The sequence below is a fragment of the Gallinula chloropus genome (genome assembly GCF_964237585.1).
Source record: "Gallinula chloropus genome assembly, chromosome: 2".
NCBI lineage: Eukaryota > Metazoa > Chordata > Aves > Gruiformes > Rallidae > Gallinula > Gallinula chloropus.
In genome coordinates this window covers 155,435,928-155,459,779 of record NC_140086.1, presented here as the reverse complement: position 1 = coordinate 155,459,779, position 23,852 = coordinate 155,435,928, and the positions used below count along the sequence as shown (strand labels likewise).

The 23,852-nt window shown below is 44.0% G+C and overlaps 1 protein-coding gene across 3 annotated transcripts in view; it reads left to right on the top strand.

The window, feature by feature from the left end:
* The window catches only part of DPP6 (dipeptidyl peptidase like 6), a gene marked incomplete at both ends in the record, with an annotated part of 573,668 nt that overhangs the window by 288,068 nt on the left and 261,748 nt on the right, over positions 1-23,852 (top strand). The gene's annotated exons all lie outside the window — the stretch shown is intronic.

The window sequence follows — 23,852 nt, the reverse complement described above, 5'->3', positions numbered from 1 at the left end:
GTGGCTGATATTAGCATTTCATTAAAGCAGTACCTGGTGTAGAGGACAGGTGGTACCTAGCCATGGATTCAGATGGAATACATACAGATGGCATACTGGACTGCTTGTGGAGTGTTGTGTGTAGATTTACAAGCACTCTGTAGTAGAAACCAACCAACCACTACAGAAAACTTCACATATATTGTGTGTGTGTATATTTGCATGCAGGTAGTATGGGATTAAGGTAGTTGCCAATGTCTGTAGTCGCCTGGCGCCGCCTGTGGTTTCCATATGCGATTCCTCCTTCTGCATTTCCTTTGGATATCACATGTGATTCCTGGATAGCTTTGAAACATTGTGTGAGGCTGTGCTGGGGGCTGATCTGGAGCTTTTGAGGCAGTGGGAGGTCTGATCGGGCAGTGTCCAACCTGTGATTTGTGGGAACTTGTCCTGCTCTCCATAGACCTCAGCATCGCGGTGGATGTGCACCATCCTAGTCTGTCAGGGTCGAGGGTCTCTGCTTCTCCAGTAGGAAGCAATGGCTTGGAATAGGAATGGGCATTGTTTTACAGACTCTTGGGTGGAAATAAAGGAGGGATTTTTATTTTTTTCAAGCATCCTCATTAGCTATGTCCAAAACTATTTGCTTATAGTGTTTTCCTATAAGTGGGTCACTGCTCAGGGGTGCTAATTGCCTCCTTTACTGATACTCTACTAGCCCTCAGAGCCGGTAGTGCCTGGCTGGAGCTGAGAAAGGAGACAGCAAGAGTCATTGCTCTGCTTGAGGCTTAACACAGCTTTTGGATATGTACAGCTCTCTTTTGGAGGTGGAGGGGACCCATGCAGTCATTATCAGACATGAAGGTATTGTAGGAGATGTATTTTTATGGTGAATTCAGCTCCCCTGGTGTATTATGTGTCTGTCTGCCTTCCAGCTGCAGAGAGTGGAGGAGATGCTGGGCTGTCTGAGTTGGCAGAAGCTGAGCTGTTGAGGAGGAAGATGAAGTGGCAGTAGTCTCCCATTTTTTCCTTGTAAATATGGGGTGACTTCCCTGGCTTGGGGACCTGAGGGGACAAGGCTCTGTAGAGAGCCAGGGCAGAAGAGCTGCAAGGAGCCACAGGGATGGAGTGAGACCGTGTTTCATAGGTACCTGAGCAGAGGGAATAGGGGGGAAAGGATTATATTAGTCTCCTGTGTTCAGAGAAAAAAAGTGCTTGTTTCACAAAGAGGTGCATCTCTTCTGCAGGCTGGAATGCTCTACTTGCTGTCAAGGAGAGATTTCTAAAGCAAACACAGGTAGTTCTTCCCTTTTGATGATGAAACAGGAGAGATGAGTAAGATTACCTAAAGTATCTGATTAAAACGAAATCCTTGCCCCAAATTCCTGTGCTGACAACTGTTTCTGAAGACAAGTTTTGTACAGCCCATACATGCAAGGCTATGTCTGAGAAGGAGCAATTAATGTCCCCAGGGAAGCAGGGGAGGAGGTGGCAGTTACTGCAACAGGGAGTGTAAAACAGTGCGGAAGATGCACTGCTCCAAAGAAAGCAGAGAGACACTGGTACTCCGAATGCAAATTAATTAAGCAGCAGATTTAATCTGAGGTTTACAGCATGGCTATGAAAGAAAACATGTCAGATGTATTACTCTTAAAAGTGTTTATGTCTGTAAATAGATTGTACAAATTCACAAATCCAAGTGAACATAAAAAGCAGCTGTTTTGGAGATAGGGATAAGATGCAGGATGGTAGATATTCCTTCATCTGCATGCTGTGGGTGGCTGGGAAGTGTTTGTGGGGACTACTAACTAGTATGATAGCTAAGGAGGGATGAGTGGAGAATGATGCCTTGTTTAAGAAAGGGAAGAGAAAGCTGAGGTGGCAATGTATGTCTCTAATAGCAGAATCAAAGACTAGAGATGTTTGAGGCAAGTGATCTCTGGAAGTAAATTACGCTGAGTATCATGACACCTCTTCATTAGAGAGGCCAAGAGGATGATTAGAAGTATAAACAATGCCAATAACATAACTGCAGCGAGAGCTGAGGGATATCCCAATCCAGCAAAGGGCAGAGCAAATTGTGTAATGGGTAGCAGTGCTGCAGGCAACTTCCCTGTCCTCAGTGAGCCACTGAGATCTAACTTTGAGAAGTGGTTGCTCTGAATGGAGCGTCTAGAACTGAGGCTCTCTGATGCCCATTGGTACAGCTTTTGACTTGACCACAGCATCCTGAGGTGCAGCAGTTCTGGTGTTTGCCCTTATTATGGATCTTGCTGATTATCCTGCCCCTGAAGAGGGTTCAGGTTCAGATTAGACGTTAGGAAAAAAATTGTCACTGAAAGAGTTGTCGGGATGTGGAATGGGCTGCCCAGAGAAGGGGTTGAATCACCATCCCTGGATGTGTGTAAAAAAGGGTAGATGAGGTACTTAGGGGTGTGGTTCAGCATAGGACAGGAACAGTTGGACTCGATCTTTCCAACCTTGTGATTCTGTGAAATGCAGACTTGGAACGGGACTGATAATCCACTGTCTCAGTCAGGGGATCCAGGGAGAGATGCAGCCCCAGACAGGCAGTGGCTATGTTTTGGGTCTAAAGCATGAGGCTTAAGGCTGCAGGGTTTCTGACTGTGATGGCTGCTGTCTGTAAGAGAGGTTTGGGCAGGCGACCTACGCAATCAAAGCATCAAAGAAAACAGGAATGGAAAGGATTTCTAAAGGTCATCTAGTTCACCCTTTTGTCCGAAGGCAAGTTTAATTATACCCATGTCATTCCTGAGAGATGTTACATCTCCTTGCCCTCTGCTTCTCTAAATTAAACCATCTGAATTCTTTCAAGTTTTTCCTCGGGTATGATGTATTTTTGGAAATCTGTGAGCCTGTTCTGGACGCTCTCCAATTGATTTATGTCCTTCAGCAGCCCAGGGCTGAGTGTGTCTGGTACCCTACACGTGACCTCTCTGACTCTGGAGACAACTGAGAATCAGTAGGTTTGTTTCATTCCATTGATGACTCTCTGGATCTATTCAGCTTTTCTTACCAATTTGGAGGGAACATCTACAGAGATCAGTTTAATGTCTCAAAAAACTCTTGAGTTTGTGTTATGGGCCTTTTTTACTAACTTCTGTCAGGGTAAAATAATGGGCCAAGTCTAAATTTGAAAACTTGTAGAAGTTGCCTCAATGTAAACAACTTTGGACTGAAAATTAGTACAAAGTTTTTGATAAATGGCAAAGACTCCATTTACAAGGAAATGCTTATTGGAGCTGTCTGTGTCAGGTCAGGTCTCATTTAGTATCTTCATTTAATGATCCTGAAGAGGGAGTAAACAGCCTGTTAATGAATTTGTGTGTGATGCTATATAGGGAGGAACTGAGTAATATGCAGAAAAGAAAAAGACTACAAAGGGACATAGAGATGATAAACACTCACAGATAATGGAGTTAATTTCATCTCCATGTAACACAAATTAATGTCTTTGGCAGCAGTGGAGGAAGAGAACAAGCTTAAAAAACCCCAAACCAAACCAACCTAGCCCAGTTGAAGGAAAAGTAGACTTCTTTGTGATGTCATGTTACTCCCGTTTTTGGGATGCCTGCTCAACCTATTCAAGGAAGAGGTCAGACAAGTGAGACATGGGAATCTTTCTTGTTTGGCAGCTACTGGTCTCTGTGCTTTGCTGCCAAGGAGATTTTTTCAGTACAGAAAAAACTAGTACTGAAGATGGAGGAACTGGTTAGGGAGAACAGTTTGAAGAGACTTGTGTTGCTTGATAAATCCAAGGCACAGAACGGCCCATGGGTGCAGGTTTCAGAAACTAGAGGTAAGATGTATGAGAACTTTATGGCAAAAGGGAAGATGTATGAGAACTTAGAATGGGGAAACAGTCACCAGCATTAAAGGACTTGGACTGAGCATGTTTGATAGATAGCTTAGCAGGGGCTTAGAAGTGTCCGTGTAGTGGGGGCGGGGGGGGGGTAGATGGGATGAAAAAACAGTAAGGAAAAGCTGAATTGCTGGGGAAAATGGCATAGAGGGGATAGGGGGTGTCATCCTTGTTCTTATTTTAATTTATTTTAACTCCTGCTCACGTTGCTCTGACAAGACTAGCACGGCAGGAAGCTTAAAGTAAATGAGAGTCTGGCCCTAAGAGTCCCTGCTGAGAGCAGGTTCCCTCCAGTGTTTCAGCCCTTCAGTCCCGTCAGCATACAGAGATGAATGCAAGGATCAGACATATCAGATACTCAAAGACTTGGATATAAAGACTCTCAGGTTTTTATTTCAAACTGTTTTCTCCTTTCCCCTTATGAGCATCCCGATACGCTGGAGGCTTGAATAAAGAAAATTACCTACACAAACTACAACGTATCCAAAACCAATTCTCAAATGAGTATGTGTGTGTATGCATATGAAGAGAGTGTGGGAATGTTTAATTATGGATTGCCTTTAAAAAAAAAAAAAAATTTGTTCAATGCAGCTGTCAGTCTTGTCATTTCCTTGTTAAACTTAAATAAAACCTGCGCAGAGAAAAGAAAAAGGCATCTAAAAATTGAGCTGGGCCATTTAGACAGTAACTGGGATATTGATAAACAGCAGCATTGCGCCTTAAATATTGCAAAAGGAATGTAGCAATGCAGAGGTCAATGGGGGCATTAAGAGACATGAGTAGGGAGTGACAGATGAGGTTGTCACTGCGAAGAGCCTCCACAAATTCTTTGCCATAGATTCTAAGAAAAAAATCCGAAGGTCACTTCGGAGACTAGAATACGTTTTCCTGGGGCAACACAAAAGGATAGAAGGTTTTATAATTATGCTGGAGCAGATAGTTAAGCAACTGGGGCTGTTAAAAGTTGATGAGGCACTGGGCTCCTATGAGTCACATCTGAGAACTGAGATGGAAGCAGCAAGTGGAATTGAAAGCTTTGCCAGAGATTTATTTTTTTGGATCCATCTCCAAGGATGGGGAGGTTCAAGAGTCCTAGGGAAAGAGGAGATAATGAAGTTGCTATATGTAAGCATTGCTCGTGGGGGGGGGGGAAATCTGGTGTCAGTGCAATATTTTGGTAAGAATATAACTGATAAGGGAGAAATATGTTTCACTTCTGCAAGCACATGATAGAGGATTGTTTGCTTGGACTCAGGAAAAGGGAGTTCTTAGCTTATAAATTTACTGAAACACATTGTTGTGCCAGAAGACAAATATCAAGCAATGTCTGTAATTTATCTGGCTTTCCTGAAAACATAGCATGCAAACTATTGATCTACTTAATAAATGCATGTTATCTCCTCAAAATTATTTAAAATTACTTCAAGAAGAACAAATAGTGTCTGTAACATTGCAGAGCTGGAGAGCAAATGTATTGTAAATGATCTGCTAGAATTTGATGGGTTCTTACAGATCCCAATGCACCATTTCTGTTATTTTGAGCATTAGATTTAAAATATTGTAGAGGAAAGAGAGGTAAATCTTGTCCTTCATTGTGCCACAACTGAGGTTCAGCAAGGGCCAGCACCATGAGAAGCCATTCAAGGCTGTACCCGATAAGGTTTAATCCTTGTAAAATCCTATGTCCATCATTGGCCAAGGCTGCCCTTGAGGCACAATTCCGTATTTGAAGGAGCTCAGCTCTGTCTGGGGTGATGATTGGCCTCATAAGTATTAATGATAGCAAACTAGACTGTTCCAAGCACTGCTGAATGTGATGTCAGGAAATATTTAACAGCAGATGAAGAATGCAGTATGATAGTTTTAATGTTTCTCTCTGAGCTGGGCTTCTTCCCCCGGAGGATTCCCACACTTGTTTAGAGATGGGAGCCCCAGAAGCAATGGGTGGCTGTCCGCCCCTGTCCTCTCTGCAATGCTTTCCTTGTCTCCTCACGTCTCAAAGTGATAGAGGTCAGTGTTACATCGACCTGTCTGTGTCCCAAGGCAGTAGACACTGACTGGGGAGACAACCTTCTCTAGCTCTGCGTGCCCCTCTCTCAAGGTATTTTGTTGTCTTGTGCAGACAAAAAAATATCTGTAACAGTCTTCTTGCCAAGTTTTATTCAAAGCAGACTGAACTGTAGTCAGACCATGGCGCTGTAGGACCTGTCCCATGGTGTAATGGAAACACACTTCCCATGCATGTCTCTGCTGCAGTTCCCTGCCATGCCAGAACAGCCCTTTCACGCTGGCCCTCAGCAATGCGAGTAGGGACTGTAAGTGATCAGCTTAGCTTTTACCTTCATCCCTGATAGTTAAAATTGGGCTTCAGGCCCCCTTTGGGGATGCCACGTTGTGGTAGTCTCCTCCTCTAGCATGATCTTCGTAGCCAAATCACTGTTAATGTGTTTGCTATTCATCTGTTCTAGTGTTTAAATGTAATTATTAGTGGTATATTCTTTTGGGTGATCAGCCCAAAGCTGCAGTGGAATAGTGTGACCTTGAGTTTTTCTATAGACAATGGAAATTAGTTGATAATGGACAACAGTAATTGCTTGGATGACAGTGCGCCTCTGGAGCTAACATCACCACAATACATCACTGTGGCCCAGAGCTTGGCGGGATTCAGGTAAAAAAGGAAGTAAGACTATGTTATAATGTATTAAAATAAATAATCCAGAGGAGGATAATACAGAGGGTAATTATAATGTAATTATATAAATATAATTATATAAGTAAGCACTGTAGCTTCATTGGGAGCACTGCATGCAGGGCCAGCCTCAGAGTTGATTGATGACTGGGTTTTTTTTGAGGCTTGAGCAAATGTAACACAGAGAAATTATTAAATATTGGTATTATTTCGTGTTTTGGGAATGAGATCACAAAGAGAACACCAAACTGTGACATGGGGCTCTAAAGGGGTCAGCCTTGTGGGCCAGATCTGACCTGTGAAAGGCAAGTGTCCTGCCAGGAATTGGCAGTTCTGATCTCGCCCCATGCATGAGGAGACTGAGAAGTGGTGGATGAGGAGCTGAGGGCACTGTGGAGAGGGGAGTGGTGTCATACCACTCCCTGCCCTTAAGGTGATGAGGAAGCCTGGGACACAGAGGATAGTTGCAGAAGAAGGATGCAGTGAATAGACCTGTGGCATGGCTGGGGCGTTGGAAGGTCCTGGGATGGGGGACTGGATGAGGTCACTTTCCTTTTTTCTCATACGGATCTTGTTGCTCGGTGAAGGTGACAAGAGAAGAATTATTCCAGGCTTGGGAAGAATCTGGAAACTTGCATCAAAACTAAGAATGCTGCTGCTGTTCTGACTAGCAGAAACACATATTACGAGGGCTATCAAACTCCATGACTGAAGCCCAATTTTAACTATCAAGGATAAAGGTAAAAGCTAGGCTGGAACCACATCATCCTTCCCTGTTTTTACACTTTCTGGAATTAATTATGCTTTCTGCACAATTAATTCACCCACTTTCAGTTTCTAGTCAGGTCTTCTCTGTGTTTACATGAACAAAAGGCATTCACGTTTATAAGCATAAAGATTAGAAATGTATAAAAAGAGATGCAGGAAGGAATATTAATAACTCTGAACAAGAGAAAACTTGTGCCTTTAAGCAAGTTTCTGAAAGTCTTTTTATGCTTTTCTCTGGCTGATCCAGGCTGTTGTTCTATATAAACTGTGCTAAACCTGATCATCAGTTTGATCTGATGTAAAGTGTTTTGTGGTTTTTATCTTGCCTGCTGATTCAGAGAGACCCTTCCTTCAGAAACAGCTTTGCACGTAGGGTGGCTGTACTCACAGGCTCCAATTTTATTACAATATTTGGCAGATTTAATGGACTGTTTCAATTTTTAATGTTGCTGTGTCACAGATAGCAACAGCAAAACTAACTATGAAAGTTAAAAAAGCGAACCTACCTTTGAATTTTTGCATGTTGAAAACTAGCTTAATTTCATTTTTGGCCAGGTGGCCTCCTTCAAGCTGAGGAGAAAATGTATAGTTTCATTACCCTGTGTTTAAATGGAGAAATTCTACAGGAAAAATAACCAACAAAAGCAGCGTTCAGGGTAGATTGGGGTCTTTTTATGAAACTTGAAAATAAGCAGTATTTCTGTGATGACTTTTTTTCCCCACCAACTCTGTGGTTTTATTGCTGGGACAATGTTGTTTCTGTTACAGCTTGTGAGTGCCTCTTTCTATCTGTTTTTAAACAGATCTGATGCATGAAATGCTGGTGCTCCTGTGCTTTCACAGGCTTTGAAGTTATTAGAGCTAAGGATTGTCAAGTTTGCTAAACATTTGGGTGGACAAGCTGCTGCACTGTCAGACCTCAATGTTCAAGAAGTAATAATATGTACTGAAAAGGATAGGCATTTAAAATAAAGAAAAAGAATATCGGCATCCTAAAAAGGAATTTATTTTGGGACCTCTTTATCTCTCTGCTGGTTTTTTTGCAGTTTTTGTGTTAATGAAGTCAAGTTTTCCCTTTTTTTCTGGAAGGCCAGAAATTGATTGTTTTTTTCCTTTTTAATGGAATTTGGGCTTCTCACATGCCTTGTTGAGGAGTTTAAAGACAGCTCTGTATGCATCATTCTTTCCTGAAGATTTAGCTGTGCCTTCTAGCAACCCCTCTGAACGCTTCTGCACATGCTATGCTTTGTCATAAATTCTTCTCCTCTTTGCAGATGTGTTTGTGGGCCTGAGTAAAAGGTTGAGAGATCAAGGAAATCCTGGAAAAAAAATTGGCTGGTGTTGTTCCTTAATTGCTGACTAACTTGTCATTAGGGATCGCTGTGATTTGGGAAGAGCTGCCTCACTTCACCCTGGCACTGACTGTGTTTCCGTAGTGGGTAAAGCAATTATTGTTGGTTTGCCTTGTAAATGTTGAAAGGCATCTGCCGTCCCTCTGAGGTGAACGGGGAAATGGAAATTGATGCTGATAATAAACATAATTATAAAGAAGGCTGCTGGAAAGACTCCTGATTTGTAAGGGAAAAGTGACATTTTTAAGAGCTGTGCTGTGGATTTAATGAGAACTAGTATTGCCTTTTAAACCGTTGTACTGAGGCTGGGATGAAATGTCTGACAAAGTCGCAGCATTATGTGATGCTATATTGCAAAAAGTTCTTGTTATGTCAAATGTCCGTGGTGGCACAATGGATTACACTGGAAATTCTTTGTATCTCATTGTCAGACCTCTGGGTTTGGGGCTTTCATTGGGATTTGGGCTGGTTGAGTTGGTTGGGGGTTTTTTAGTATGAAAGGAGAGGAGTCAAAGAGATTCCCTTTAAAACCTTTCCTGAGCTCTGTAAGGCTTAGACTGGCTGATCCCAACTATCATCAGGGAACTTTAGCTCCACACAATGCAAAGAGATACTACTTTGTGTTTGGTACAAAGCTTCTGCTTGGCAGGGTGCCCCCAGGGTCTGGTTTTGCAAACAGTAATGTCAAAGAGGATGAGACCAAACATCATTCTAGAAGATACGTACTACCTGGTGGTTTACATGCCAGGTGTGTGGACTGAGGTCACAAAATACCAGCCTTTTAACTTAAACCAGCTTTGTGCAAATGTCAGTGGAGAAAGAGTTAAGTTGAAAACAACATTAAATAATTACTGTGAAATCAAAGGACTATTTTGAAGTTGTAATTGAGTTTGATGTGTCGTGATTATGTTATTGGTAGCAGTTCATGGCTCATCCAGTGCTGTTATTGTAGAATTGATGTTTTCATTTAACGTTTTCTGGATCATTGTAATCTTCTTTGGTACTAAATTGACTAAAACACAAGATTTGCTTGAAATAGATGCAGATACAAGTACTAAATTTCTCAAAGGAAGAATGTTTCCACTTTATTTAGCCCAAAACATTAGTTTATTTGCAAACGTAATTGATACTGGCTTGAAGAGCATTCCTAGAGTACGTTAATTGGGCAGCCATAACAACAGTATTAGATTTATGGCAGATGAGTGTAAATAGAGCAGTATTAACTTTAATGGATTCTGGACTGTAAATACACTATCATGTCCCACTATATGTGGATCAGGAGCCTCGTTAATGAATAACTCTTTAGTCATGTGCTGTATTGAAAGGAAAAAAAAAAAAGTCCTGTGCTTTATGATAAGTATCAAGAGGCAATTCAAAGCTGTACATCTCTGTAACGCTGCGCAGCAGGGTAAAGCTCAGGTCCTGGCCCCCAGCATGGCTGCGATCTCCATGTCCAAACCCGGTTGCTGCAAGTAGAAACACACCATAGAGTTCAGTGGAGAGCACAGGAAACCTCAGCTGGCAATGGAAGACTGGCAGGGGCTGGAGAACTGTGCAGGGAACCTTGCTCAGCCCAAATGGAAATGTAGCAGAAAGGGAAGGTATTGAATAACGATGTGAACCATTAAGTTCTTTGTATGTAGGAAGGGTACTTTGAAACAGTCTATGAAAGGATGTGGAGAGCTGCTACACTGCACGCACAGAAAGAGTCTTTTAACAGGATGCCTCAGAAGTTAGTACTGGAAAAAGAAACGTCTGTCCTACGTGGACAGAGAAACTCTCTAATAGTAAAAAGGGTCTCTTTTTAGGAATAGGAAGCCAGGCAGATGACAGGCAGAATGTTCTTCTTGGGACTGTAAATTATTTTCAGCAGGGTCAGTCGTTCTGTTGGCAGCATCTCCAGCCCAAAGCACAGGGAACCCCGGGCTGTGCAGCTCCTGGGTGCTGCTGTAATACAAATCACTCTCTTAAAAAGTTTATTTTTTTCATTTAGTTTCATTGCAATGAATTCTTAATGTGTGGACAGTATTGATTGCATGCAGCTATACTATGGGGCTATTTTATGAATAGATGCTTTTTTGTTTTGACTTCAGCACACAAAAATGGATTTTCATTTATACTGTGTCTGCATTGCATTTCTCTGACTGTGTAAGGAGGCTTTAAAATTGATGTGCATTGCACTTACAGCCACTTACAGCCACTTTACAGAGCCAGAGTAATGTCAAGGAGCTTTAGTGCCTGGGAGAAGAAGATGCATGCGATTTTGCCAGGATGGAAGCTCTATCAGCCTTTTAAAGCAATCAGGTACTTTGATAGAAATTTAGACCTCCTTTACAGTGCAAAATCTGATGAATAAACTTAAGTTTCTGCCTCTCAGAAAAGGATTTATACCAGGTAGATTAGTTATCCCTTTTTCCTTATGGAAGGCAAATCAAAGTGAAGAGGGCTTCTGGTACCATGTTGCACAACACGATGTGGGCTCCACTCTTTCAGCAGAGGTTCTCGTGTATCATAAGGGTTTATTCTACCATCTGTGTTTGTACTAACTTCTGCTAATGTGCCATACTCATATTGGGGAGAAAATTAAATCTCTAAAATGTTTCTCTAAAGAAACAGTTTGAATCCTCTGTCAGCGTTGCTAAGGAATATATCCATACCAATGAAAATGGTACTGCAGAGTTTATTTAGTGATGAGATTCAAAGGAGTTCATTTCTGTTACAACTCATGTCATCCTAAAGGATCAGTTGATAAGAAAGCATTAAAAAGTGATGCTGGATGGACCAAAGTGAATATTTATTTGCCTTCTACAACTACCACATGGTCAAACCAACAATCTTAGGCTTGTACCTTACTGGTAAGATGATCTATTGAATCAGGTGCATGCCAATACTATCTGAAGAGAAATCAGTTTCAATAAAATGCCATATAAAAGCATGCTTTCATTAAAGTTACAAAAAATATCAGAATAGTCAGTGAATCACATGCAGCTTGTCTCTGGCATCTATGAAGGGGGAAAAAAACCTCTGTTGAAAATAGATTAATCTGTTTTGGAAAGCCTGTTTCTTGTCTTCATTTCGGGACATAATTAAAAGCCTGGTCTATTTGTTAGAATTTTTCTCATTGACTTTTCCCCTTCCAGTAGCTAAAGAAAAGCACTCGTTTCAAGGGCTGCTGAGACTTAACTGTCTGTTAAAGCTTTGCACGACAGAACCACGAACTGGTTTGGGATAGAGGCAGCCTCAAAGCCCATCTAGTCCCAACCCCTGCCATGGGCAGGGACACCCTCCACTAGTCCAGGTTGACTAAAGTCTCATCCAGCCTGGCCGTGACAGGGAGTTCTGGACTCACTCCAACAGCTCCATGTCCTTTCTTGTACTGGAGACCCCAGAGCTGGATGCAGTATTCTTGGTGGGGTCTCACAAGAGTGAAGAAGGGGGGGAGAATGACCTCACTCAACCTGTTTGTCATGCTGCTTTTGATGCAGCCGAGGGTATGGTTGGCAGTAGTTTCCCGTTCGTGCTGAGCTCAGATTTATTGGCAAGCTCGAATGTGTATACTTTTTCCCATCAATCTGTTATGCTCTCTGCTCATATTAATCCTTCCAGAGTAGCTGTTACTTGGTCTGATATCGCCAATCTGCAACATGAGGTGAAAAGTAGTTAACCAACTATTCAGTGCTTTGGATTTCTTTGTAGCCCAGAGGGAATTGATTCTCTCCCCACCAATGGCCAACTTCTATTTCATCTATTCCAGGCTCTTGCAGCTTAAGCCTCTAAATTCCCATTCTGCAGCCGCTTCCCACACCAGCAGAAGTCTTGATCTATAGGGGAGAATGATAGAAATGAAAAGACTGCTGATTCCATGAATAGATACAAGCCCTAAACTGCCTTATTATCCCTGAAAAATATGTCCAAAAGATTGTCTTTGGGTAATATTAGCAGTAAAGTGCTGACAGTGTTCTCGGGTCTGCACCTTCTTGTTTTAAAAGGTCTGACTTGCTCAGCAGAGCGTGCCGTGATGGGTGTTGAAGCTTCTTTTTTCACATGTGAGTTGGTGTATGAAGGTGAGACTTCATAAGCCTTCCAAATGCAACACATTGCAGTTGCAGACATCTCGCATGTGGAGCTGGGCAATGACCCCAGGCTTTCCCAAGCGCATTGTTTATAGCAAAGCCTCATCCAAGTGCCTTGTATTGATCTTCTGTTGCTTCCTAATGCTTACACTTAGCCAGTGGGTGTTGTCCTTCTGCCCCTCTTCTTGCAACTAGGCCATAGGTTGGGATGACCTGAGGTTTGGCTTAACATCTAAAAGCAGGAGGGAGCTCAACCCTTGTGTCTTTGTGGGTGCTGTTGTCCTGTCGCATATGTAGACACTTGTTTGTGCCCCTTGTGATGTATGTGTTGACTGATTTTTCTGGGTGTATGGATATGGTGGGCATGTTACATATGTATAATTACATATGTAGGTCTGTGGGGTATATGAATGACACATGCATTGCTTATTTGTGACAAGCATATGTTTCTGCCTGGTACACTTCATCACACTTGAACTCAGATTTCATACTTGTATGGTTTCCTTGGGGATATATGTTTGGGGGGAAGGAATGCACATTTGTGCATAGCTTTATTATTATTATTACTTTTAAAGCTCATAGGATTTGTAGGAGTTGCATAACAACGTGATGGAACTTTCTGTTGGTCTCCTGATATCTCAAACCATCATCCTTGTGCTATTTTCTAAATTAAAGGAAATAACAGACTTTTTTTCCTTAATGGAATAATTCATAGTAATTTATGGAATAATGGATGTGCTCATTTATTCAGCTGTAGGCTACTTTGAAACGTTTGTGTCATTATTTCCTTTTCACCGTCTTCAGAACATGGTAAAATGGAAAGGTCACGGGTAACCTATTGAACGACAGTATTGTGAAAACTGGTTTTGGAGGCAAACTCCCTGGTGAGTTCTACAGAAAGGATGTGTTTGTTGATTCAGGCTGAGTAAAGGAAGGTATGGTTGAGTACATCACAGTGAACATGTAATGTTTTGAAGCTGTAATGTGTTTTATACATATCCACAAAAAACAGTGAAGCCCTGCAAATTGTAGTGAGACAGTCTCAAAGTCATGTTGAGTCCCTGTGTGTTAAGCAGAGGTCCTCAGTCCATTAATGAATGCTACTTGGTGCTCCTGGGACCCTATGGCAGCACTTAAACATCCAGAGCAATTACCTCTACCCACATCACTGCCACTTGCTCTTACGGATTCACCCTTCCTCTTGCCTGGCTGCTGGACCTCAAAGGAACCAACATTTTGGATGAGAAGACAAAGAGAGTAGCCTTGAACTGTGGCAAGAGACCTTTTCTGCTCCCTGTACATCTTGGACATCCCACCTCTGATGCTGCTGCTCTTGTGCTGCTGACAGTTGCAGCCTTTCAAAGCCTTGTTCTTGCTTCCAGAAGGGACTGGCGGGGGCGAAGTTGATGTAGTCGGTCATTTGATGTAGAGATGTGAGGGCTTTTACACCTCCTCTGCTCATGGCAAATCAGGCTCTGTGCAACCTGCCCTTGCTTCAGCTCTGCCTAGGTGCCCAAGGTGGCACTGCTGAGTGCCTGCTATGTGCCTGTAATTAATAAACGTTATCAATGCTAAGTAAAGGATGTCTTAGCCCCTTTTAGTGGTCTTGCAGTGTGATGGGTTGACCCTGGCTGGAGCCAGGTGCCCCTCAAAGCCACTCTATCACTCCTGTCCTCAGTTGGAAAGGAGAGAGAAAAATATAACTAAAGGTTCCTGGGTCGAGATAAGGACAGGGAGATGGCTCAGCAATTACCATCACGGGCAAAACAGCCTTGATTTGGGGAAAATTACTTTATTACCAATCACATCAGAGCAGGAAAATGAGAAATAAAACTAAATCTTAAAAATACTTCCTTCCACTTCTTTCTGGGCTTAACTTTACTCCTTACTTTTCCTCCCTGACCCCCCAGCAGCAGCACAGGGAGGGAGACGGGGAATGGGGGTTTGGGTCAGTTCATCACACATTGTCTCTGCTGCTCCTTCCTCCTCAGGGGAGGACTCCTCACACTCTTCCCCTGCTCCAGCCTGGGCTCCCTCCCACAGCAGACAGTCCTTCGTGAGCCCTGCCTATGGGCTGCAGTTCTTCAAAAACTGCCTGGTGTGGGTCCTTTCTATGAGGTGCAGTCCTTCAGAACCAGACTGCTCGAGTGTGGGTCCCTCACTGGGTCACAAGCCCCCCAGCAAACCTGCTCCAACATGGGCTCTTCTCTCCACAGGCTGCAGGTCCTGCCAGGAGCCTGCTCCAGGGTGGGCTTCCCACAGGGTCACAGCCTCCTTCGGATCCATCCACCTGCTTTGGCGTAGGGTGCTCCATGGGCTGCAGGTAGAATCTCCATCCCTCATCATCCTCCATGGGCTGCTGGGGGACAGCCTGCCTTACCATGGTCTTCTCAGCAGGCTGCAGCAGAGTCTCTGTTCCGGTGCTTGGAGAACCTCCTGTTGGTTGTTTCTCTCACATGTCCTCACTCCTCTCCCTGACAGCAATTTCTATTGCTTTTGTACAGGGGTTTATTCCCCTTCTTAGCTTTTTTTTTTTAATGCCAGAGGTGCTACTGCTGTTCACTAATGGACTTGGCCTTGAACAGTGATGGGTCCATCTTGGTGCTGGCTGGAATTGTCTCTATGGGACATGGGGACAGCTTCTAGCAGCTTCTTACAGAAGCCACCTCTGTAGCCTTCCTGCTACCAAAACCTGGCCATGCAAGCCCAATAAATATGCTGTGATCAGAGCCCTACTGTTCTCCAGCAGATCTCAGTAAGATGTATAGTATATCTCTTCTGCATCAATACTCTTGTGCTGCAAGCAGATCAAACAAGCAGTGGGAGCAGAACCTTGTCCTGCTATGTCACTTGAATTAGGCTATTTCAGTTTGTGTTTAGGCAGTAATGTGTTGTATGTGTTTGCACACCGTGCGGTAAGATTAACACCTTCTTTACCATGTCATCTGGTTTCAAGTGAGTTGGGAATCTTTCAGTGCAGTTTTCTCAGACTTGAAGAGTGCCCTGCTGAGGCAGCTAACACATGCTTCTGAAAACGAAACCTCTCTATGGTGCTCCATGTGGCACATCAAAACTCCTGGTCAGTTTTTAAAAATGAGAGCAAAGCATGGTTCTGGTTGCTGGTTGCTTCATCAGAAGGCCAGAAGACTATTGAGGCTGCACTAAGTCCACTGTGCTCCTCCCCTTCTTTTTCTTGTTTCATACAAGACCTACCTTAACTTCTGTATTAGGGCTTCTTCATGGGCTTTCCCAGTTAACCTATTTTCTATAAGTAGCATTTGCACTAGAATGCATTGGAAATACTGGTGATGAGTTTTATCTGTTCTCTGCTTTAGTGCATGTACCATGGAAGGCCTACAATCCAGGGGGGTACTGAAGTATGGAAGGGGCAAGTGAGCAAAGCGATATGTATCGGTGCACCACTTGTTTTACCCACCCAGTGAAGCAGAGCTATGCCCAAGTGTTGTTTTCTGCGTTTTCCTTACACCTTCAAAGGCTTGAGTGCAGGAACATGAAAATATTTTGGGTTTGACTTCTCCATAAATAAAGATGCGAAGCAGACAGGAAGGGCCCTGAATCCCTTTGTGCCTCTTTTAGGGAAGACAAGTGTCTGCAGCGTTTTCATTGTTCAGACTCTTGAAAAGGCTATTTTTGGGATGGTGGAAAAGCTTAGCTACCATGGAGCTAGTAGGAATGCAGCAACATATGTTTACTATAACAGATTTCATCCCAAGAGGTCTAGAAACAGGAGGGAAAAAATGCACTGGTATAAAAACACTCGCAGCCATCACAGTTCCCAACCAGTAATTGAGAGCAGGGAGCATAGGTGGCCACCATAAGTCATCCAGCACTGGTGAGCATTTTGGGGAGGCAGAGAACTCCAGTGAAAATACAATTGCAACAGGCAGACCTGATGCCTTTGCCCTTCTTGGTGGTGTTCAGGAACATTTGTGAGAAGTTGTTGTCAGACTTCTGTGATGTTCAGGATCCAGTGCAGTCACCTGTCAGTTTACATTCAGGAACCAAGGACATTTGGTCCTTATGCATCCATCACATGTGAGACCTCATCAGTTGTGGTGGCATAACTTCCCACCATAGTGGCGTAACTGCAGTCAGAAACTCATCCCCACGCAGCCTGCTGCTCAATTTCCCTCGTGTGATGGGGGAGAGGATCAGAAGAATAAAAGTGAGAAAACTCCTGGGTTGAGACGCAGACAGATTCACAGATAAAGTAAAAGCAGTGCGTAAGAAACCCAGGAATTCATTCCCCACTTCCCATGGCAGGCAGGTGCTCAGCCATCCCCAGGACAGCAGAGCTCCATCACACGTTACAGTGACTTGGGGAGACAAATGCCATCACTATGAACATCTCCCATTCCTTTTGCTTCCCCAGCTTTAAATGCTGAGTGTGACATCATACAAGATGGGATATCCCTTTGGTCACTGAGGTCAGCTGTCCAGACTCTCCCAACTCCTTGTGCGACCCCAGCCTCCTCGCTGGTGGGGTGGAGTGAGGAGCAGAACAGGTCTTGGCTCTCTGTGAGCACTGCTGAGCAGTGACAAAAACATCCCTGTGCCATCATCACTGTTTTCAGCACAAACCCAAACCACAGCCCCCTACCAGCTGCTGCAAAAGAAAATTAACTCTGTCCCAGCCAAACCCAGCACACCAACCATGACATCTTTAAGATACATGTATGGTATGTGCATCTATTTAACAGTGTCACTATTTTGCATAAACTTACTATGGAAAATGTATGGATCATGCTGTAAGTTGAAGTATTTTTCTCTTTTTTATTTGTTAAATTGATACAAAAGTAAATGGCAAATAACAACCATTGCAATGAAAAGTGTACTGCGTAAAACAAATGCTTAAAAAGCCACTTGCTCCAGCTGTGGCTTTTATGTACAAGGATTTCTAGGCAGTTGTATGTGCTTACATCAGAAGTCTTTCACAACATTTACATTTAAACCAGTCATCATCTTATATGCAGATCATTTATTCATCCTGTAAATCACTGTTGCAGCTAAAAATGAAGATTAGGCTCTCCCTTTTCTAAGCAATAGGCTGCTAAATACCCTAATATACTCGCAGCTGTTTTGAAGATGGGGATTCTCTGTTTGATAGTAATTTGGGGGGGTTATTTTATCATCTCTTTTCTTACCACTGGTAGTTTCTTTTACATTTTCTGACCTGGATACTTGAGATATGAAATACATATTGTCTATTCTGAAAAAGTTACTTCCCCCCCCCCTCCATTTATTTAAAAATAAGGAGGAAAGAAATGAATCCTTCCATTTTTAAATCTACAGTTCAAAAGACTCCCATACGGAATCCATGAGGAAGGGATTCAGCTGCTACCCAGAAATAACTGGGGGTGGGGGAAAATGTCAGTGAAGATTGATCCCTAAGATTGTGGGGAGCAGAAATAGTGAGGCAGACTGTGAGGAGGCAAACTTTGAAAAACCAATTTGGAGACGATTCACAGCCGGCACTGAAAGTTGGGGCCTCAGAAGTCTCTCTTGCACAGATAAACAAGCGAGGAAGAGGCATCTGTTGCATTACAGCTGCCAAGGTCACACCAGCAGGAAGAGGCAGAGGGGAAGAAAAAAAGCCGGCGGTGCAGTCCGTATTCCTTGCAGGGATAAAAGAGTGCAGAATGGCGCTGGCCCTGCTAATCGTGTGCCTTTGAGGCTGGGGTGATGTATTAAAATACATGTGCTGAATCGAAAAGAACCCCAGAGTGGATCAAAAGCAATGTTTTTGGCAAAATATAATCCCCTTAACTAGGAAAGTCTATCAGAGCACTGGCTTGATCTTTAGGGTGAGCACACCAAAGCGGCTGTATATAACCCAGAAGAGAGAAGGGCACAAGCACCTGCCGTGTCCCCCGGAGTCACACTCGAATTTCAGCAGGAAAGTGCTATGCAAAATAGCTCCAAGCTGCGTGTGAGCCAGCAGACTTCACAGCTTGTGTCCCAGCGTTGTATTGTTTGTTTACCATGAACTGTGGGGTCCTGGAACTTGGAGCAGCAGCGAGGAACAGGAAGCAACAGAAAACAGTGGATCAAATAAAAGAATTATAATCACTTTAAGCCACCTTCTCCTGCTCAAGCTTAAAAAAAAGGCAGCTCCCTGAGGCTTCAGTACTGCACAGGTAGTAGTAACACCACAGGGCTGTTACACAGACCCACAAGTCAATTCTTGCAGTGCTCATTGTGTCCGTGTCCTCCCCTGCACGTACTCTGCTGTCTCAGCAGGAGTTTTCAAGCTTGTAGGAACATTTTGAAGTATGTCCCCCGTAGGAGCAGATACTCTTGCAAATCACTAACTAATGGCATTGACTAAATAAACTGGATTTCATCTGTTAAATGAAAACGCCACATCGAATTGCTTTCTTAATGATGTTGGCCATGGGTAATGGAAACCTGGTATTTTTTTATCTATAACTATATTCATGATCTGTTATTGCCTCTAGTGTGTTCTGAGAATCTTTGAAATCTGGAAAATCATGTGAGTGGATCTTTAAGCAACAAAGATCCTCAGTGGAGCCTCTGATAATTCATCTGGACATAGAGACTCCCTTGTGACTAACCCTTGGCAGAACCAAAACCAACGTGCTGGTGACAAACAGGGGCAACAGGAGCAGGGCGGGTGCAAGATAAAGCTAATTAATAAACCTCCTTAAAGGACAAAGATATTTTTTCCCCCTTTATTAAAAAAATAGTTTTGAGGATGCCCTTTGACAGGCTGAGAAGTTTTGCCAAAAGACAGGGTTTAATTTGGAACAAGATTAAGCATTTTTTGTAGTCTTCTAATAGGAATCATGGTGGAGAAGCAGTGCTGGGGATGGTGTGTAAGCAATAGAGATGCTCTACAGCCTTTGTAGGAGTACGGCTGATGTCAGCTGATCTACCATCTAAGCGTTTCCAATTCCCAATTCCAACTGGGGACATTGCTGTGCAATAATGTGGTATTACTGTTGTCACATTCTTGGAGAGGGGCAGAGCACAAACTGTGCTTTCAGAACAAAGCGAAATTAAATTCTGTCTCTCTCCAAAGCTTACTCAGATGAGCACAGAACAGAGACCTCCAGAATGAAAAGCCAGGATGTCTGGATGCTTTTACAGAATCTAATAGCATAAACTTCTGTAAAGAGAGTTTTTCACCATGCAGCCCTTATGGTTTCACAGCTCTGTTCTGCTTTGGTATCCCCTATGTGAGGACCACTTGACCTCCAGAAGGATCTGCAGTGGTGGAGCAGGGACTCCTCTGGCTCACAGCATCTGGGCCACAGAGGTCCAGAGAGAAGAGGGGCTGTGCCATTACTTTTTGTGTGGATGAGATGTTGGCACTGGGACTGGGAAGAGTAAATTAGTCACCAGCATGTCTTGGCACATCTTCAGGACCATGATGATGCCATGGACAGACTTCTCCCTCTTGTTTCTTGTTCTCTAGGAAAGCTGGAGTGGAGGGAGAATAGGGCAGCTGCAGATGTATTAATTCAGCCTTGGAGATTAAACGAATTTCCCTTTCTGGGAGTATGCTACTGGTCTTAAAAGAGCATGGGTAATGTAGACCTTCTCAGATGCTGCAGGAGCTGTCAACCTTATGTCCACTCCTGTCTGTCCCCTGGCCTCCCAGGGAAACCAGCACCAACACATACTGACCACTGTTCCCTTTGTGTCTTGTGGGCCTGTTTTGGTCACAGAGAATTTGGTCACCTCTCAGATGACTAAATCAACATCTACAACATCTTTACAGGCTCATCTCCCTTTCTCGCAGTGGATGTCTCTGCTGGCTGACTCCGTCTCTCTTCCTGAGTTATCTTACTAACATCTACTACCTCTATAACACCATATCCTCAAAACTGTAGCCCTCAGGACTTTTCTAACCTACTTGTGAGTAGTTTTTTGGGATGTCACAGCTTGCCAGAGTATGTGCTTTCCTGGGCCAGGTGTCTTCCTTGAACTGACAGCGAACCGGCCAAACCGATGGGAGCTGGTGGTGAGTGTGAACCTCAGGGGGACCGGCTCTACAAAAGCAGATCGTGAGGTGTGTTCCGCTGGAGGTGGCGCATTACTGCACCCCAGGTAGTAATGGTTTAGACCCACTAAAAATTTCAGATGCATAGCTCTCCATGGGATCTGGTCTTTATCTGGAGAGGGGAGAACATTAGCAGACTGTGCAAAAAGTGGAGTTAATCAAGTAGAATTCATTTCTACCCATTCTGCCCAGTGGCTTCAACTTCCTTGATGTGGTAATGAAGGGAGAATAAATAACCTGGTGTGATACAGCCGGAACCCCAGGTTTCAAAGGAGCAGAAGGGTTCTGCATCCAATAATTTTGCCTGCTGTGACTGGCTTATTACTGCCCTTGCTTAGTCTACACTCCCCTGAACAGACATGTGCAGCTGGAGGGCTCCCTGTGAGCACAGGCTGCTGTTGGATCTGGCCTCTTTAACATGCAGGGGATGGGAGTGCTCTGCATTGACTCCTGAGAGCCCATTGCTGCTTCCCAGGAAGGGGCTGCTCTGCAGAGGCCTCTGCCTACGCAGAGGGGCAGGATCAAGGATGTTCTCAGTAAACTGATCTGCTTTAGGAAGTTTGGGAGCAATAACAAGCTATTCATTTCCCTGGCACGTATTGTGTGATGCGTGGCCATAAACAATGGTTATTAGGCTTTAACTCCTGGTGGCACAGGCGATTAATGGAAGATGCTGATGGTGGGAGTGCAGCTTGTGTGGCAGGGAGCAAGCCTGGAGATAAACCCTGCTTATAGACCCAGGCAGCCAGTGAAGACAAACCTGTTGCAAATGATGGGTGGGAGGGGATGAACAGCCTAATGCATCTTCAAACCTGGCGGGAAGGAAAAATGTGCTGCCTGTCTCTCAGTGATTGGCTGGGATGCTGTGGGGTGGGGTGGGTGGGGAGGTCATACTTCCAGGATCCTTATCTGCCAGTGCCTCCTGCAAGGCCTAAATGTGACTGTCTGTATAAATCCTTCTACCTGGGCAGCTCCTTGGATTGGCAGATGCTGATTCTTGTTCTCTGATGAGGTTGTATTAACCTTTCATAAGTGATGGCTCAGCCAAGCAAGAAAGCTGGTACCCTAACATAGCACAGAGGTCAGGATGGATGCCCTCAGCCCTGCTAACATGTGAGCAGGTTATTCTGTGCTGGTTAGTAAGGAGTTAGTATTTCTGAATGGCAATGGCTACTGCTTCCTCCTCTAGTAAGGGTCAAGGATGGATAGTGGCAGGGAGCTGGAGGACATGACTGTTGCCTGCTTCCACGTTCTCACATCTGAGGGAGTGAAACCCCCCCTACCCCTGCACAGGTCAGGAGAGACAGAGGTATGCCAGGCAGAGAGAGCACGGCCAGGGTGACTGTGCCAGAACATTGAGATGCAGTGAGAACAGTGAGCATCCTAATGCACCTATGTAACGAGGCTAAGCCATATGTATTTGCGTAGGTAACTGCTGGACTAATGAGCACAATGCACTTCTTACGTGTCCAACAACAAGCTTAGTGGGAGAATCTACATTATAAGGAAGAATCTACATTATAAGGAAGTGGGACAGTTTCAAGAACTAGTGAAAACTGCCTGAAATTGTTATCTGTGAAAGAATAGGAATAGGCATGGGGAGTGCATGCAAGGGTAAACACACAGGTAGGAACATACTTATTTTCGATAACAATGCAGTCAAGTTCAGTGATTACCAGTGTAAGTACTGAGGGTCTGGGGTACAGTGAGTGGTCTATATAGTCAGAGGGATTTGGTTTTTTTTCAGAAATTTCTCAGATATATGATAAGGAAGTGTGAAAACCAAAACCAAAATAGTTCTGTTTAATTTGAATTCCTCTTGGAAAGAAAAACGGGATAAGTGTGGAGTAAAGCAAGCCTTCATTCCTACTCACAACAGGCAGAAAAATAGACCATTGGCAAATTCAAACTGATCCACTTATACAGGACATTGAAAGCAATTCTGTTCTGATGGCTGGGGGAAATGTGCAAGCAAGAATAACCTTGCTATAAACATCTACAAAATACTGTGACTAAAACTATTGGGACTAAAGAGATGAAATTGCAATGTAAGCCAGGACCGTGTCATAGTATAACCCAGCAAGAGGTTGACATGGGCTGTTAGACATAAATGTAAATGATTGCTTCTTGTTAGAGAGGTGCTGCTCACTTCTTTTAATGAGCTGTTGCCTGGATCCTGGTGCCTGGGAGCAGGCAAGTTTGTCCAGTTTCCTACCAGCACAATTCCATGTTGTAGGCCTCTTATGCTGTAGTTTCTGTGAACTGATGTGATATGTCATGGGGAAAATGCAGAAATACTTTAGAAGTCTTTAGGGGTGGCTAGTGGATAATCTCTAAGACAACTTGGCTTGCTGTTGATCCATCCCTGAACCAAGGATCAAGTTCATCCCTGGTGTGAGGAGGGATTGCCTCCAGCGGAGTCGTGCTCTTGGTGAATGTGACCTTGTATAATAAATCTTTACTGTAAAATTGAGGCTCAAATGGGGCATAATCACTTCTTTGTCAGATAAATACTCTTGATGCTCCCTTCCCTTTGCTGGTTATCTGCAGACTCAGCAGACATCCTGGTACTGTGCGAGTGAGAAAACATTAACTTTTCTACAGCACTACAGCACAGAGGCAAGCTCTGGGCTCCATCCAGCCCAGAACACTGGGTACACTGGGAAGTAGTAGGTGAGGAGGGGGAAAAGCAGCAACGTGGCAGCTTCACATCTCCAGATACTGAGGTGAGCTAGAGCCTGCATCAATCCTGAGCAAATACTGAACCACCCTGATGTGACTGTGAGTCCTGTCCAGCTGCGTAAGGTCCCCAAGCGTTACTGGAGAGCAGTACTTGCTTTATGCCCCGTGCTCAGGAGCACCCCGTGTCGTCCCTTACTGACAGCAAGGTGGGTGAGCAGGCTAGGAAGGCTTTTTTGACAGCTCCATTGTGTTGGAGACATCTGTGTTGTGGCAGGGAGTCCACAGGGAGCGAGCTCTGGCAGCGTGGAGCGGGTCAGGCAGCATGCGCTGGTGTGTCACCCTGTGGTGTGACCTACATGGCAGCTGCAAGCACACAGGA